Here is a 15,281-nt window from a genome sequence, read left to right as displayed (position 1 = left end):
GATGGTCAGGGTGGAAAGAGACCTCTGGAGATGGAGTCCAACCCCTTGCCAAGGCAGGTTCACCTTAACAAGGTCACACAGAAACACGTCTAGGGAGGGAGGTTGAGTATCTCCAGAGATGGAGACTCCACAGCCTCTCTGGGCAAGAGACTTGAATCAAGCTGAATATGGGGTTTGGGTGGACAAAGATGATCCTGGAAGCCAAGGTGCTGAAATAAAGGCTGAATTTCTTGGGAGAGGAGGAGAAGGGTAGAGTGTTAGCACAGCTTTGTTGTGTGTGGGCTCAGACAATGAAGCAGCCCACGTCTGCTTGGAGTGTTTCATGAATATTAATGCTGTCCTCCTCCTGAGCAGTTAATTGGGTGCTGTCCCTTCATCCACCTGATTGAAATGGAAAAGTGCTCTGCAGAAATGACAAATGTCAGAGTGAAACTCGCTCTGCTGGGAGCAGGCTCTGGTGCCTGCTCCTCTGCTCCTCCCTGCTAGTCTGGTCCATAACCTTAAACCCCCACAAGCTGAGTCTCTGCTGGCCTTTGGTGTCTGGGTTGAGGGCTCCAGTGGGTATTTGAGGCCACAGCTCAAATTCTGGGTTCAGTTTTGGGCCACCCACTCCAACAAGGATATTGAGGGGCTGGAGTAGATCCAGAGAAGGGCAATGAAGCTGGTGAAGGGTCTGGAGGACAGAGGTGGTGAGGAGCAGCTGAGGGAACTGGGGTTGTTCAGCCTGGAGAAAAGGAGGCTGAGGGGAGACCTTCTGGCTCTCTACAGCTCCCTGAAAGGAGGCTGCAGCCAGGTTGGAGCAGGTATCTTCTCCCAAGGAGCCAGAAAGATGAAAAGGTGTCAAGTTGTCCCATGGGCATTTAGGTTGGACCTGAGGAATTTCTTCTTGCAGGTTGCTCAGGGCAACCTCTCTGAAAAGAGGTTAGAGCCAGGTGTCCCTGGAGCCTTCTCTTCTCCAGGCTGAACAAGCCCAACTCTCTCAGCCTGGCTTCACAGCAGAGGGCTTCCAGCCCTGACATCACTGCAGTGTTCCCCCCTGGCCCCACTCTGACAGCTCAATGCCTCTGCTGTGCTGAGGACCCCAGAGCTGAACCATCATCTGCGCACTTGCTGAGGTGCACCTCATCTGACCCTCTGTGTCACCAACGAGGATCTCCATCCCTCAGGGCTGCATGAAGTGTCTCTTGTGCCTTTTCCTGCTTGGTTTGTGTCCTTTCTGCCCTTGGCTTCTCCCAGCCTTCACCTACCACAGTCCTGGTGGAGCTGGCTGAGTGTGTGACTGCGTCAAGACCTCCATCCCCCATCCGAAGGTCCCTGCAGGGATTTCTTGGCTGTTGGAGCCATGCCCTCTCCCAGCCCTTGGTGCAAGCTGTTAGCAAGAGCTGCCTCTCGCCTTGCTGGAGAAGTGGGGAGCAAAGCACCTGCTTGGCTGCTCCATGCTCAGCCTTCAGGCAGTCTCCTGGGTTTATTTTCAGGCTCTGCAGCTGTTCTTTCTGCAAGCCAGAAAGACAACTTGGCCAGATGGACTCTCCTGACTGGTTCCAAGCTGTTGCAGGGATGCTCCTGATTTATTCTCTGCTGACCTGTTGTAACCAACCAGCTTGGTCTTGCCCATCTGGGGTCAGTGGGGAGCAAGGGGACCTTTGCCCAGCACTGATCTCTACATCAGTCCTGTGGAGCAGGACTGCAATGGCTTCTGGAATTCTACCAGGATTTTAGAGAGGAATTCCTCTTGAGGAAGAGGTGCAGGTTTATTTCTACTGCCTAAGGACCTGCTGGGGTGGGGTCAGAGAAGGACACAGCAATGCTGAGAGGGCTGGAAGCCCTCTGCTATGAAGCCAGACTGAGGGAGTTGGGGTTGTTCAGCCTGGAGAGGAAGAAGCTTCAGGGACACCTTCTGATGACCTTTCAGCATTTAAAGGGGCTGAGAAGAAAGCTGGGGACAGCCTTTTGAGCAGAACCTGTCATGACAGGATAAGGGGTAAGGATTTGAGCTAGAAGAGGGAGCTTGAGACTGGAGAGAAGGGAGAAATGTTTGACCCTGAGAGTGGTGAGAGCCTGACTCGGGCTGCCCAGATTGGTTTTGAGATGCGCTATGCCTGGAGGTGTTCAAGGCCAGGTTGGACAAGGCCTTTGGCAACCTAGTCTGGTGTTCTTCCCATAGTCAGAGCTAAATGATCTTCAAGGTCTCTTCCAACCCTAGCCACTCTAGGATTCTATGATTGCCAGAGGACCAGAGTGCAGAATGGGTGAGATCTCAACCTGGCCACTTCAAGGCAGCTGAGTAAGCTGTTAGATAATACAGATTCCATCTCTTGATACAGGCAAGCCAAGAGGTTTGGGGGAGATGCTACCTACTGGAGAGACTTTAAACATGTATGTTGTGTGTGAAGGGATTCTTGATTGCTGCATCCTTGCCCATGGAAGTTTAGTCCTTTCCAACCCATTCTATGATTCTGCAGCCTGGCTGGGAGGAAAATCCATGCGGGAGCTTTGTCTGTTGGGATCTTGGCTTTTGTTTGCTTCAGTTTAGAAATAAGTGCCAAGAAAAATTAGTGGTTCTGTTGTAAAGATGTTTTCAAGGCCACTTCTTTAGTAGCTGGGGTTGTGGTTTGTGTTTGGGATTCCCCCCCCCCCTTTTTCAGGAGAAGCATGGAAGAGAAGCTGACAATTTAGTGGTGCGTGGTGTGCTAATAAAAACGTCTGTGTGGTTGTGAGCTTTAATCCTTTAAAGGAGAGAACAAGAAACAGAGGAGTTATCAGCATTTAAAAAGCAAAACACAGGCTTTCAATGTATGCAAAGCCTTGGAGGGAGGGGGCTGAAGAAATGTTCTGCCTGTGTAGCAGAAAGCTCCTGACAGCCACATCGCATCTTTGAAAGTAAGGTTTGAATTGTTAGAGCCTCTTTTGTTTATGAAATTGAGCCTCCAGCAAGAGCATGAGAGGGGGAAAAAAACCAAACCCAAACAGTTCCAGGCTTTGAATGGGTGATAAATTTGATTTTCTTTTATAGAGCTCATTCAAGAGGGGAAATACTCCACTAGGTTGGTAAAAAGATCCAGGTGTGGTGTTGGCTACCTAAAGAAATGAAGTGTGTGAATGAGCCTCCTCTTAGGGGAATCCTTTGCCAACAGGACTCCATCAAGGCACAAAATACACAACCCCAACCCAACAGAAGAGCTTTTGTTTCATTTGGATTTGGGAAGGATGCAGAGAGCTAATAAGAGAGGAATTATCCACGGGGTTGCCAAGCTGAGGAAGGGCAGAGATCATTAAAATGCCATTTGAGGAGTTAATTATGTGGCGTCGCGAGGCGATGCTGGTGTCCTGCTTTCTCTGGGAAGCTACCTAGGTGGTGGAGTTAGGATGTTGGTTGGGCTTGATCTTAAAGGTCTTTTCCAACCTTAATGGTTCTATGACATCTCCTTTCTGTTTTGAGGGAATTTGGGCTTGCTGCATTATAAAATGCTTTCCCCCCCAAAAAAAATCCCAAACATCTTCCAGCTGCTGTAAGTTTGGATTTGGTTAAGGAAAGAGCACCAAAAAAGGGCTAAATTGTTGGATTGGGGTGGGAAAGAGGGCAACAGAAAGTTAATATTGGTTGGATTTGGTTAGGAAAGAGGAGGAAAAAGGGTAATGTTTGGGGGATTGGGTTAGGAAAGGGGGAGGAAGGCAATGATTGTGGGATTAGGTTAGGAAAGAGGGCAGAAAAAGGCAATGATTGTGAGATTGGGTTAGGAACGTGGGAGGGAAGGCAATGAGTGTGGGATTGGGTTAGGAAAGGGGGGGGAAGGCAATGAGTGTGGGATTGGGTTAGGAAAAGGGGGGGGAAGGCAATGATTGTGGGATTGGGTTAGGAAAAGGGGGGGAAGGCAATGATTGTGGGATTGAGTTAGGAAAAGGAGGGGGAAAGGCAATGATTGTGGGATTGGGTTAGGAAAAGGGGGGGAAGGCAATGATTGTGGGATTGGGTTAGGAAAAGGGGGGGAAGGCAATGATTGTGGGATTGGGTTAGGAAAAGGGGGGGGCAAGGCAATGATTGTGGGATTGGGTTAAAAAAAGGGGGGGAAGGCAATGATTGTGGGATTGGGTTAGGAAAAGGGGGGGAAGGCAATGATTGTGGGATTGGGTTAGGAAAAGGAGGGGGAAAGGCAATGATTGTGGGATTGGGTTAGGAAAAGGAGGGGGAAAGGCAATGATTGTGGGATTGGGTTAGGAAAAGGGGGGGAAGGCAATGATTGTGGGATTGGGTTAGGAAAAGGGGGGGAAGGCAATGATTGTGGGATTGGGTTAGGAAAAGGAGGGGGAAAGGCAATGATTGTGGGATTGGGTTAGGAAAAGGAGGGGGAAAGGCAATGATTGTGGGATTGGGTTAGGAAAAGGGGGGGAAGGCAATGATTGTGGGATTGGGTTAGGAAAGAGGGGGAAGGCAATGAGTGTGGGATTGGGTTAGGAACGTGGGAGGGAAGGCAATGATTGTGGGATTGGGCTAGGAAAAGGGGGGGAAGGCAATGATTGTGGGATTGGGTTAGGAAAAGGGGGGGAAGGCAATGATTGTGGGATTGGGTTAGGAAAAGGAGGGGGAAAGGCAATGATTGTGGGATTGGGTTAGGAAAAGGGGGGGAAGGCAATGATTGTGGGATTGGGTTAGGAAAGAGGGGGAAGGCAATGAGTGTGGGATTGGGTTAGGAACGTGGGAGGGAAGGCAATGAGTGTGGGATTGGGCTAGGAAAGGGGGGAAGGCAATGATTGTGGGATTGGGTTAGGAAAAGGGGGGGAAGGCAATGATTGTGGGATTGAGTTAGGAAAAGGAGGGGGAAAGGCAATGATTGTGGGATTGGGTTAGGAAAAGGAGGGGGAAAGGCAATGATTGTGGGATTGGGTTAGGAAAAGGGGGGGAAGGCAATGATTGTGGGATTGGGTTAGGAAAAGGGGGGGAAGGCAATGATTGTGGGATTGGGTTAGGAAAAGGAGGGGGAAAGGCAATGATTGTGGGATTGGGTTAGGAAAAGGAGGGGGAAAGGCAATGATTGTGGGATTGGGTTAGGAAAAGGGGGGGAAGGCAATGATTGTGGGATTGGGTTAGGAAAGAGGGGGAAGGCAATGAGTGTGGGATTGGGTTAGGAACGTGGGAGGGAAGGCAATGATTGTGGGATTGGGCTAGGAAAAGGGGGGGAAGGCAATGATTGTGGGATTGGGTTAGGAAAAGGGGGGGAAGGCAATGATTGTGGGATTGGGTTAGGAAAAGGGGGGGAAGGCAATGATTGTGGGATTGGGTTAGGAAAGAGGGGAGAAAAAGGCAATGTTTGTGGGATTGGGTTAGGAAGGGGGGGGAAGGCAATGTTGTTGGATTTGGTTATGAAAGGGCAAAAAAAGGGAATGCTTGTGGAATTTGACTGAAGAAAGGGGGGGAAAAAAAGGCAATAAAGGCTATTGGAAAAAAACCTTAGCAAATATTTTCGGGGCTGCATCCCATAAACAAAAGCTTTTGCAGTGGAATTTGGTGAGTAAAATCCCTTCTGAAGCTCATTTAATAATTCCAAAGCCTCTGCTCCTGCTCAGATGTAGAAAGCTGTGATTTGTTTGAAGGTTAGGCTTTGACTCCTGCTTTATTAGCTTTTTTTTTTTGGAGGGGCTGGAGGGAAGTTGGGGGTGGAGTATTTAGATTCATTTTTTGCCTAGCACAGTTTCTCAAGTGAAACTACCTCATGGTTGGTAGTTCCTGGGATCCTCCTAAGAGAGGGGCTTGGAATGGGAAGGCTTCAGAAAGCTGGGAAGGAGGCAGATGTCAGGATTTCCTCTTCAGTGGGGGAGGATTGAGGTGGGGAGAGCAGATTAAAGCTCCTTTTTGCAGTTGCTGTGCCTGCCTAGAGGAAGTGACATTTATGCTCTTGATCCTTCAGTGATTTCTGCATGTCAAGAGCTGAGCCTTGAAATTCATCTTAAGAGCAGGCAAGGCTGAATAAAAGGATTTTTACAGATGTGGGGGGACACACACACACGAAAATCCACTCCCATGGCTGCTGCAGATCTTTAAGTGCTTCATTTTTGCCTCGTGTTTTCTTCCTTAAGTACTTCATTTTTTAACTCCCTCCCCTCCCCTTCTTTCCACGTCTTTCCTGTAGGGAATCAGGAGGGAACTCGCTTTCAAACCACCAACTGACGTCTTTCTGAAGTTGAAACAAATCTGAGATGCATTAGAATTCCAAGCCCTCCTTTTGCTTAAGGTAAGTAAAGAGCAGCTTATCCTTGCTCCCTGCTTCAGCAATGCCTGTTTTCAGTATTAATTGCCTTGGATTAACTCCGGGGCAGGAGTTTTGCTCTGTTGTAGAAGGTTTAGCCTGCTGGGGATGCCCTAAACGGTTAACGTTGATCCCATTTAGTCACTCGCAGCTGCAGAAGGCATGTGGCCGGGGAGGGGAGGGTGTGGGGTGGGGAGGAGGTTTGCAGGAGGTGTCCTGGTGATGCCAGGTTTAGAGGAGAGGACACAATCTGCTCTCAGCACCGCTTCTCCACCACCAGCTTGTTTGTTGTCCTGCTGGGGCAGAGAGGAGCTGCTTGGTTTTGTTGTAGCTCTGCTGCCTAAATCCTCCTCTTCAGGGTTTTTTCTTTCCCCTGTTTAGATGGTAAGTAAGCTCGGGAACTTGTGAAGGATGCTGGTGGGGAGAGAGGAGGGGGGAAAAAGGTGGAGGTGGTGGAACAATCTCACTGTGGAGGGGGTAGTAGGTGCATGAATGTCATGAGACTGGGTGAGCTGTAGTGATGTTACCATGGCAGCCATAAATTACTCCAGTGTGAGTGCTTCCGAGTATCAAGGGGGAATTCTTCTGCGGGAGAAGAGGTCTGCATGCTCTTAGCTGTGTGGCCTTTCTGAGAGGGGTATCTGAATGCCCTTCCTTTTGGATGTTGTGTAGAGTTAGACATGCTGTAGGCAATGAGCTTTTGGTGGCAGAGTGGAAGGGGGGCAGGGTTTGTGACCTGTTGGTTTTGCACAGAGGCTTTGGGATACTTCCTGAAATCCAGGTGTGAAACTGAAACTTGGCTTTCATTTTGCAGCTGAAGTTTCTCCTCTGGTTAAATGCAGTGATTGCTTTTATTATTATTGGTGTTTTTCTGCTTTCTTTACCCTGGGTGAAACTCAGGGATGATTTCTGTTCTACCTCCTTTACCCTGGGTGTAATTCAGGGATGATTTCTCTTCTACTTCCTTTACCCTGGGTGAAATTCAGGGATGATTTCTGTTCTACTTCTTTTACCCTGGGTGAAATTCAGGGATTAATTCTGTTCTACCTCCTTTACCCTGGGTGAAACTCAGGGATGATTTCTCTTCTACCTCCTTTACCCCAGGTGAAATTCAGGGATGATTTCTGTTCTGCCTCCTTTACCCCAGGTGAAATTCAGGGATGATTTCTGTTCTACCTCATTTACCCTGGGTGAAATTCAGGGAAGATTTCTGTTCTACCTCCTTTACCCTGGGTGAAATTCAGGGAAGATTTCTGTTCTACCTCATTTACCCTGGGTGAAATTCAGGGAAGATTTCTGTTCTACCTCCTTTACCCTGGGTGAAATTCTGGGATGATTTCTGTTCTACCTCCTTTACCCTGGGTGGAATTCAGTGATGATTTTTCTCTTTTCTCCTTTATTTACCAGTTGAGCTTCATCTATCTGTGCACAGTTTTAGGAAACCTAATTCAAAAGGCTTGATACCACTGGAAGGTAGCAGAAACTGTAAGGGTAGCAAATCTTCATCTGGAGGTTTCCAGCATAGCTCCTGTGCTAGAGCTGAGAGATAAAAGCTCTTTGGGAGCTGCCTCACCAGACAGGAGATTTCAAAGCATTTCCAAATGATTAAAGGGGACTTTAAACTCCTGCCCAGTAATTAATACAGCTCTGCTCCTGTGTGCAGCTTCTGAAATGGGTGAGTTTGGGGGTGGTTTGTTTATGTTCAGGCTGAATTTGTTCAGCTTGGGGTGAGTGCTTCTGTGAATCTGCCTCTTCTCCATGTCCACACATCAAGCCCTCGCTGGTGTACACAAGCTGTCATTTCCAATTACTCTCTGCAGCCAGGACTGTCTAGGGCACAGAGTGTTTGAAATCCTCTCATTACTTTTGAGTGAGCAGGGGGGGGGAAAGAAAATGAAGCAAGAGCATATGTGTTAGCAATTAAAATCTGCAGCTGGAAGGGAGAAAATGAATTTTGAACCAAAGCTGTTTAGAAAATCAGGTGGTGTTGGCAGGAAAAAAAACAACCCAACCCCAAACCCCCATCAAAAAAAAAAAAGCATCCATTTTGTGTTACTGCAGCTGCAGGAGAAAACAAACAGACTCAGTCCCTTGTGGTCTTTGATATTTATTTTTATATCACTTGCTTAAAATGTTTCATTTCTTTCCTTTTTCCCCTCCCCCTTCTCACTTGTGATATTCTCCAGGTCTCCTCCTGAATGGATTTGTTAAACTCATCATCCTTCCCTGACTTTTTCTAGCTTCACTTGATCACAGAATATGTGTTGGTTTGCCCTTTTTTAATTAACATCCAGGCAGTAGACTCAGAGAGAATGCTGCTGTTTAGGAGGGGAGGAAAGTTTTGCTGCCAGGTTTTAAATATATATCCTCTTAACCACGCTTGGCAATCTGCTTATGTGAGCATCAGGAGTTTTTAATGGAGTGATGAGGTGGTTGGGTTGGTTTGATGTTGGTTTTTGGGTTGGTGGGGGGGGGGGGTTTGGGTTGTCTTCCTAGGATGAAAGTAGCTGAAGATCTGAATTGTGAGGCACAGATGAAATTAAGCTGCAGAAGCACTGATGGCAATCTCCTAAGCTTTAATGTGTTAATGTAGTCAGGGTATTATACATCTTTAGAAGCAGTCTAGATGGAATCCTGGAGAAAAAGCTGAGTTATTCATAGACTCCTGGCTTGATCCTATTTTCCTGTAAGTGATGGATGGAATGAAACTGCTTTGAAGCAGATGCTAAACATCATTTTGCTGCTGTTAGAACTGTATCAGCTAATAATTGTCCTACAGTTCAATATTGATATAAAAAAAATACAAGAGAAGGGGGTAGATGAAGGAAGGGGGAGGAGAACCCAACCCTGTTTGCAAGAATTCCCCTGTTCTGTGTAGAATTTTATGGCCCCATGCATTATTCACATGCTCAAGTTTGGGATGTGGCTGTATTTAATCTGTTTTAAATGATGTTGCATCAGTTAATGTGGGCAGGGAGGTGATTTGGGCAGCCTGATAATTAATCCTGCCGAGGGGAAAAGCAGCAGCAAAGCTGTTGATTATAGGCTGAAGAGTTGAGTTTAGACAAACAGAGCATCTCAGCATCTGCTAAAGGGCTGCTTTGATAAAGCAGGACTGCAAAGCTTGCTGGAGCCTTTGCCTTGACCCTGGCTGGAGTCTCTGGATGCCCTGCAATCTAAAGTCATAATTTATAGGCTGGCAGTGGGGTTGAAAGAGAATCAAGAGTGAAAGCTTTGAACTTCTCAACAAAGAAGGCAGCCTGGAGCACCCCAGGAGAAAATAAGTTGGTGTGGATTTTGGTTTTAATCACAGAATCACGGAGTGGGTTGCATTGGAAAGGACCTTATAAAGATCATCCAGTTTCAACCCTCCTGCCATGGGCACCTTCACTGGAGCAGACTGCTCTCAGGCTGCTCTTCTTCAGGCTGAATGGCCCCAGGTCTCTCAGCTTTGCCTTCTCACAGAGATGCTTCAGGCTCCTCAGTATCTTTGTATCCTTCCCCAGGCTCTCTCCAGTAGATCCCTGTCTTTCTGAACTGGGGAGCCCAGAACAGAACCTTGTGAAATTCAACAAGGCCAAGTGTAAGGTCCTGCACCTGGGTAGGTGCAATCCCAAGCACAACTCCAGGCCAGGTGGGGAATGGCTGAGAACAGCCCTGAGGAAAAGGACCTGGGGGTCTGGGGTGATGAAAAGCTCAACAGGAGCCTGCAGTGTGCACAGCCCAGACAGCAGCCCTGTGCTGGGCTGCAGCAAGAACAGTGTGGGCAGCAGGGCAAGGGAGGGGATTCTGCCCCTTGGCTCTGCTCTCCTCAGACCCCACCTGGAGTCCTGTGTGCAGCTCTGGAGCCCCAACACAAGAAGGACATGGAACTGTTGGAGCCAGTCCAGAGGAGGCCACAAAGATGCTCAGAGGGCTGCAGCAGCTCTGCTATGAGGACAGGCTGAGAGAATTTGGGCTCTGGAGCCTGGAGAAGAAAAAGCTTTGAGGAGACCTTGGAGTAGCCTTCCAGTATCTGAAGGGGTCCTGCAGGAAGGCTGGGGAGGGACTATTGGCAAGGTCTTGTAATGACAGGATGAGCAGCAATGGGTTTAAACTGGCAGAGGGGAGATTTATACTGGATGTTAGGAAGAATTTCTTTGCAGTGAGGGTGGTGAGACACTGGCACAGGTTGCCCAGGGAGGCTGTGGATGCTCCTTCCTGGAGGTGGCCTTTAGACTACAGAGGAGCTTTAAGCCTTTTGGTTTGTATTTCAGAGGCACCCTAACACAAAGCAAACTTTTCAGTAGGAGCAGCTGAAAACCTGTCAGTTCAGTAGGTTGTTCTGAGCTGCACTCAAACAAGGACCTGTCACCATAGAATCACAGAATTCTTTGGGTTGGAACAGCTCTCTAAGGTCATCAAATCCAACCACCAATCCAGCACCACTGTGTTCATCAAACCATGTTCCAAAGTGCCATGGCCACAGGTTTCTTGAACACCTCTGGCAATGGTGACTCCACCACCTCCCTGGGCAGCCTGTTCCAATGCCTGACCACTTCTGCAGGGAAGAAATTGTTCCTAATCTCCAACCTAAATCTCCTCTGGCATAATTTCAGGCCACTTCCTCTTGTTCTGTCACCTGACACTAGGGGGAAGAGAGCAACCCCCACTTGGCTCCAGCCTCCTTTAAGGGAGCTGCATGGAGCCAGAAGGTCTCAACCTCATTTTTTTTCCAGGCTCAACAATTCCAGCTTCCTCAACTTGTGCCCTAGACCCTTTGACAGCTGCTTTGCTCTTTTCTGGACCAGCTGCAGCCCCTCAATGCCCTTGGAGTGAGGAGTCCAAAACTGAACCCAGGATTTGAGGTGTGCCCTCATCAGTGCCCAGTACAGGGCCATAATTATTTCCTTGGTCCCTGCTGATCTAAGCCAGGATGCTGGTGGCCTTCTTGGCCACCTGGGCACACAGCTGGCTCACATTCAGCTGCTTATCAACCAGCACCCCCAGGTGCTTTTCTGCTGGGCAACTTTCCAGCCACTCTGCTTCAGGCACCACCTCAGTGCTTTTGTGCAGCACCTTCCAGCTTGTTGGGAGCTTCTGGGATCTGATGCACCACGGCTGGGTGGAAGGAGTTGGTTGCAGCAAGCCTGTTAATTGCTTCTCCAGTGACCTAGTACCTTTACTGGCAACAGATGCCTAAGCTTTCCCTTCCTCACTTTCTGGTGGTGGCACATCCAGGGCAGCTTTTCCAGCAGCTTGGTTTGTTGTTGTTTTGCCAAAGGAGCCAGCTTCTGTTTGGAAATTTCCACAAGCTTGGTGGCTTTGTGCTGCTTCTCCACGGAGGTGAGAGGTGGACTGTGTGTCTGGGGGCTTGTTGACCAAGCAGGTTTTGCTGTAGCTGCTGTGGAAATGTCACATCACCATATTTTATTGCCCTGCTGTGGGAATTCCTTTCTCCAAGCAGATGGCAAAAAGGTGGCTTGGTTAATTTGTACCTGCTCCAAATAAGTCACTAAATAGGAGTTAAACCTCTCCTCTAGTAGCCCAGGGGCTAAATTCAGCCTTCCCTCCTGTAAAACCTCTCTTGTGCTGTTTGCTCTCAGACTTGGCTTGCAGGGTAATGGACATCTGATGCTCACTGAGCATCACCAAGTGTGTGTTGGCTTCTGTTTGACCTATCAGCCATGGTTATGTGCTCACCCAGCCTTGTATTAGTCCTCTGTCAGCAGAGCTCTGTCTAATTCTGAGGTCTCCAACACAAGAAGGTATCAGACTGTTGGAGAGGGTCCAGAGGAGGCCATGAACATGATCAGAGGGCTGGAGCAACTCCTGTATCTAGAGAGGGTGAGGGAGTTGGGGCTGTTCAGCTTGGAGAAGGCTCTAAGGAGACCTTATATGGGAGCCTTCTGGTACTTGAAGGGGGCTACAGGAAAGCTGGGGAGGGACTTTTTACAGGGGCTTGTAGTGATAGGAGGAGGGGCAATGGCTTGGAGCTGGAAAAGGGGAAACTTAGACTGGAGATGAGGAAGAAATTCTTTCCAGTGAAGGTGGCAAGACACTGACACAGGTTGCTCAGGAAGGCTGTGGATGTCTTCTCCCTTGGATGTGTCTGAGGCCAGGCTGGATGAGGCCTTGAGCAACCTGGGCTAGTGGAAGGTGTCCCTGCCCATGGCAAGGGGGTTGGAATTGGATGATCTTTGATGTTCCTTCCTACTCAGACCATTCTGTGAATCTATGAGAAGGATCTGCCCTGGCAGTAAACAACTTGGGTGACCATGGTTTTCCCAAGGAAAATTGGACCAGATAGTCCTTAAGTTCCTTTCAATGTGGGATTCTATGGTTCTATGATCTTTCAACCATGTTTCAGTTCTGTGTGTTCAGTTTTGGTCCCCTCACTCCAAGAAGGACACTGAGGTGCTGGAGTGGGTCCAGAGGAGGATAACAAACCTGGTGGAGGGTCTGGAGAACAGATTTTGTGGGGAGCACCTGAGGGACCTGGGATTGTTGAGCCTGGAGAAGAGGAGGCTGAGAGGAGACCTCCTGACTCTACAGCTCCCTGAAAGGAGGCTGGAGCCAAGTGAAGGTTAGTCTTTCTTTCCCCATACATCAGGTGAGAGAACAAAAGGAAACAGCCTCTAGTCTGCCCAGGGGAGGCTTAGGTTGGGCATGAGGAAAAATCTGCTCGGGGAAGGGCTTATCAAGACCTGTCACAGGCTGCCCATGGCAGTGGTGAAGCCCTCATCCCTGTAGGGGTTTCAAAGCCATGGAGATGTGGTGCTAAGGAGCATGGTTTGGTGGTCACCTGGCAGTGCTAATGATCTTAGAGCTTCTTCCAACCAAAACAATTCTATGTCCTTCACAGAAGGTCAAACTATTTTTGCTTCTCCATGGAGAAATGGACTTGGCAGAGGGGGTAAAGTCACTTCATAGTTCACTGCTTCTGGGAGACCTGCAAGAAAACAGTGGTGGTTTTCTGGCCAGCTTAGTAAAGTGTGCTCTTTCATAACCATGTGATCTTCTCATGCTTTTGTAGGTACCAGTGCAGCAGAGCTGCTCCTCTGTTCTCCTTGCCTAAGGAATTAGTCATGCTCTGAGTGTCCTGAGCTCTTGCACTTGCTGCAGCTGCAAATCTTCTGCAGTTCCTGCTTTGGCAGAGTGTCTCTGAGCATCACCAAGGGGTATAAATCGAAGTGAAACTGGCCCAGTAGCCAGCAGAAGGCTGGGAAATGCTGTCCTGTCCTCTCTGAGAGTACCTTGGGAGTTGTGTAAGCAGTTTCTCAGCCATGAGGGTTGTATCAGATGGAGCAAAAGGAAAGCTGAGCTAAGAAGAGCAGCAAAAAAGGAAACCAAAATATTGTTCAGTTGTGTCCATTACCAAGCTGATCCAAGCTGATAACCTGATGTACCCAGATCAAGTTGAGATCAGCTCTTCCTGCAGCATCCATCAGCGGCTTCCAGGCAGCTCCATGTGTGCTTTCTGTGGGCTGGAGCATGCACAGGCAGCAAACAGAGTATGTGGGGACCTTCCTTCACCTGCATCTTCCTGCATCAGACTGCTCTGCTTTGGAAAGGACCTTAAAGATCAGCTAATTCCAGCCCTGCTGCCATGGGCTGGGGCACTTTCTACTAGAGCAGGTGGTTCAAATCCATATCCAAACTGACCTTTAGGTGTGAGGACCTCAAACTCCAGATATGGATATTGGGGAAGGAGGTGTGTATCCATGTGTCTTCTCTTTGGCACAGTGCTCCTTGACTTCCAGTGCCTGACAGAGGCCTAGAGGAAAGCTGGGGATGGACATTTTTCATGCACTTGTAGTAAGGGGATGAGGGACAATGGCTTTGAAAGAGGGGAAATTTAAACTGGAGATGAGGAAGAAATTCTTTCCAGTGAGGGTGGTGAGACACTGGAGCAGGTTGCCCAGGGAGGTTGTGGATGTCCCCTCCCTAGAGGTGTCCAGGACCAGATTGGATGAGGCCTTGAGCGTCCTGGTTTAGTGGAAGGTGTCTCTGCCCATGGCAGGGGGTTGGAACTGGATGATCTGTTTTGGGGCAATTCCTGGTATCAGCACAGACTGGAAGATGAATGGCAGGAGAGCAGCCCTGTGGAGAAGGACTTTGGGTACTAGGAGGGGTGCAAAGGTGGACAGAAGCCAGCACCGAGCACTCCCATCCCAGCTGTGTCCTGGACTGATCCCCACAGTGTGGGCAGCAGAGGCAGGGAGGGAATTCTGCCTCTCTGCTCTGCTGAGACCTCACCTGCAGTGCTGGGGCCAGCTCTGGAGTCCCCAGCACAGCAGAGACATGGACCTGTTGGAGCATGGCCAGAAGAGGCCACAGCAATGCTGGGAGGGCTGGAAGGGCTCTGCTGTGAGGCCAGGCTGAGAGAGTTGGTGTTGTGCAGCCTGGAGAAGAGAAAACTCCAGGGACACCTTCTGGTGGCCTTTCAGGACTTAGAGGAGCTGATCAGAAAGCTGGGGACAGACTTCTGAGCAAGGGCTGTTGTGACAGGACAAGGGGTGATGGCTTGAATTGGAAGAGGGAGATTCAGATTGGAGAGAAGGGAGAAATGTTTGAGCTGAGGATGGTGAGAGCCTGGCCCAGGTTCCCAGGGAGGTGGGAGATGCCCCATGCCTGGACCCCTTGCAGGTCAGGTTGTTTGGGGCTCTAAGCAACCTGTTCTACTTGCAGCTGTCCCTGCTGACTGCAGGGAGCATGGACTGGATGAGCATTAAAGGTCCTTTCCCACCCAAACCATTCTGGGATTCTGTGATCTTCCTCACTTCATCTTTGCAGCAGTTTTCTCTTTTCATGCCTTTGCTTGATTATCTACCAGGCACCAACTTCTGAACAGCATCATCCAGGAAAGAAGTCAGCCCCCCTCCATCTGCATTCTTAGTCAGTGCCTGCAAGTTGGAGAATGGAAATGCTTAGAGTGCACAAACTGGGAAGGCTGAGCCCTGCCCAGAATGCTGAATGCTTCCATTTCTGCTCCAAATGTTTACTTGGAAAGTTCTTTGTGTTTAAAGGCTGAGCAAAGCTGCTAGCACAGAGCTACTG

The 15,281-nt window shown here is 49.0% G+C and overlaps 1 protein-coding gene across 9 annotated transcripts in view; it reads left to right on the top strand.

Annotated features, from left to right (window-relative positions):
- The window catches only part of GLCE (glucuronic acid epimerase), a 56,024-nt gene that overhangs the window by 12,900 nt on the left and 27,843 nt on the right, over positions 1 to 15,281 (top strand). For 6 of the 9 annotated variants that reach the window (XR_010305396.1, XM_064157856.1, XM_064157857.1 and 3 more), the window contains one exon: positions 6,126 to 6,227. The gene's annotated coding sequence lies outside the window, so the exon portion shown is untranslated. Of the gene's footprint in view, positions 1 to 2,747; positions 2,881 to 5,345; positions 5,504 to 6,125; positions 6,228 to 6,556; positions 6,627 to 15,281 lie in introns of those variants that run through there. The other 3 variants (XM_064157859.1, XM_064157860.1, XM_064157863.1) reach the window with 3 other exon arrangements.

Source organism: Pogoniulus pusillus, chromosome 17, assembly GCF_015220805.1.
Source record: "Pogoniulus pusillus isolate bPogPus1 chromosome 17, bPogPus1.pri, whole genome shotgun sequence".
NCBI lineage: Eukaryota > Metazoa > Chordata > Aves > Piciformes > Lybiidae > Pogoniulus > Pogoniulus pusillus.
This window is presented reverse-complemented; position numbering and strand designations above follow the sequence as displayed.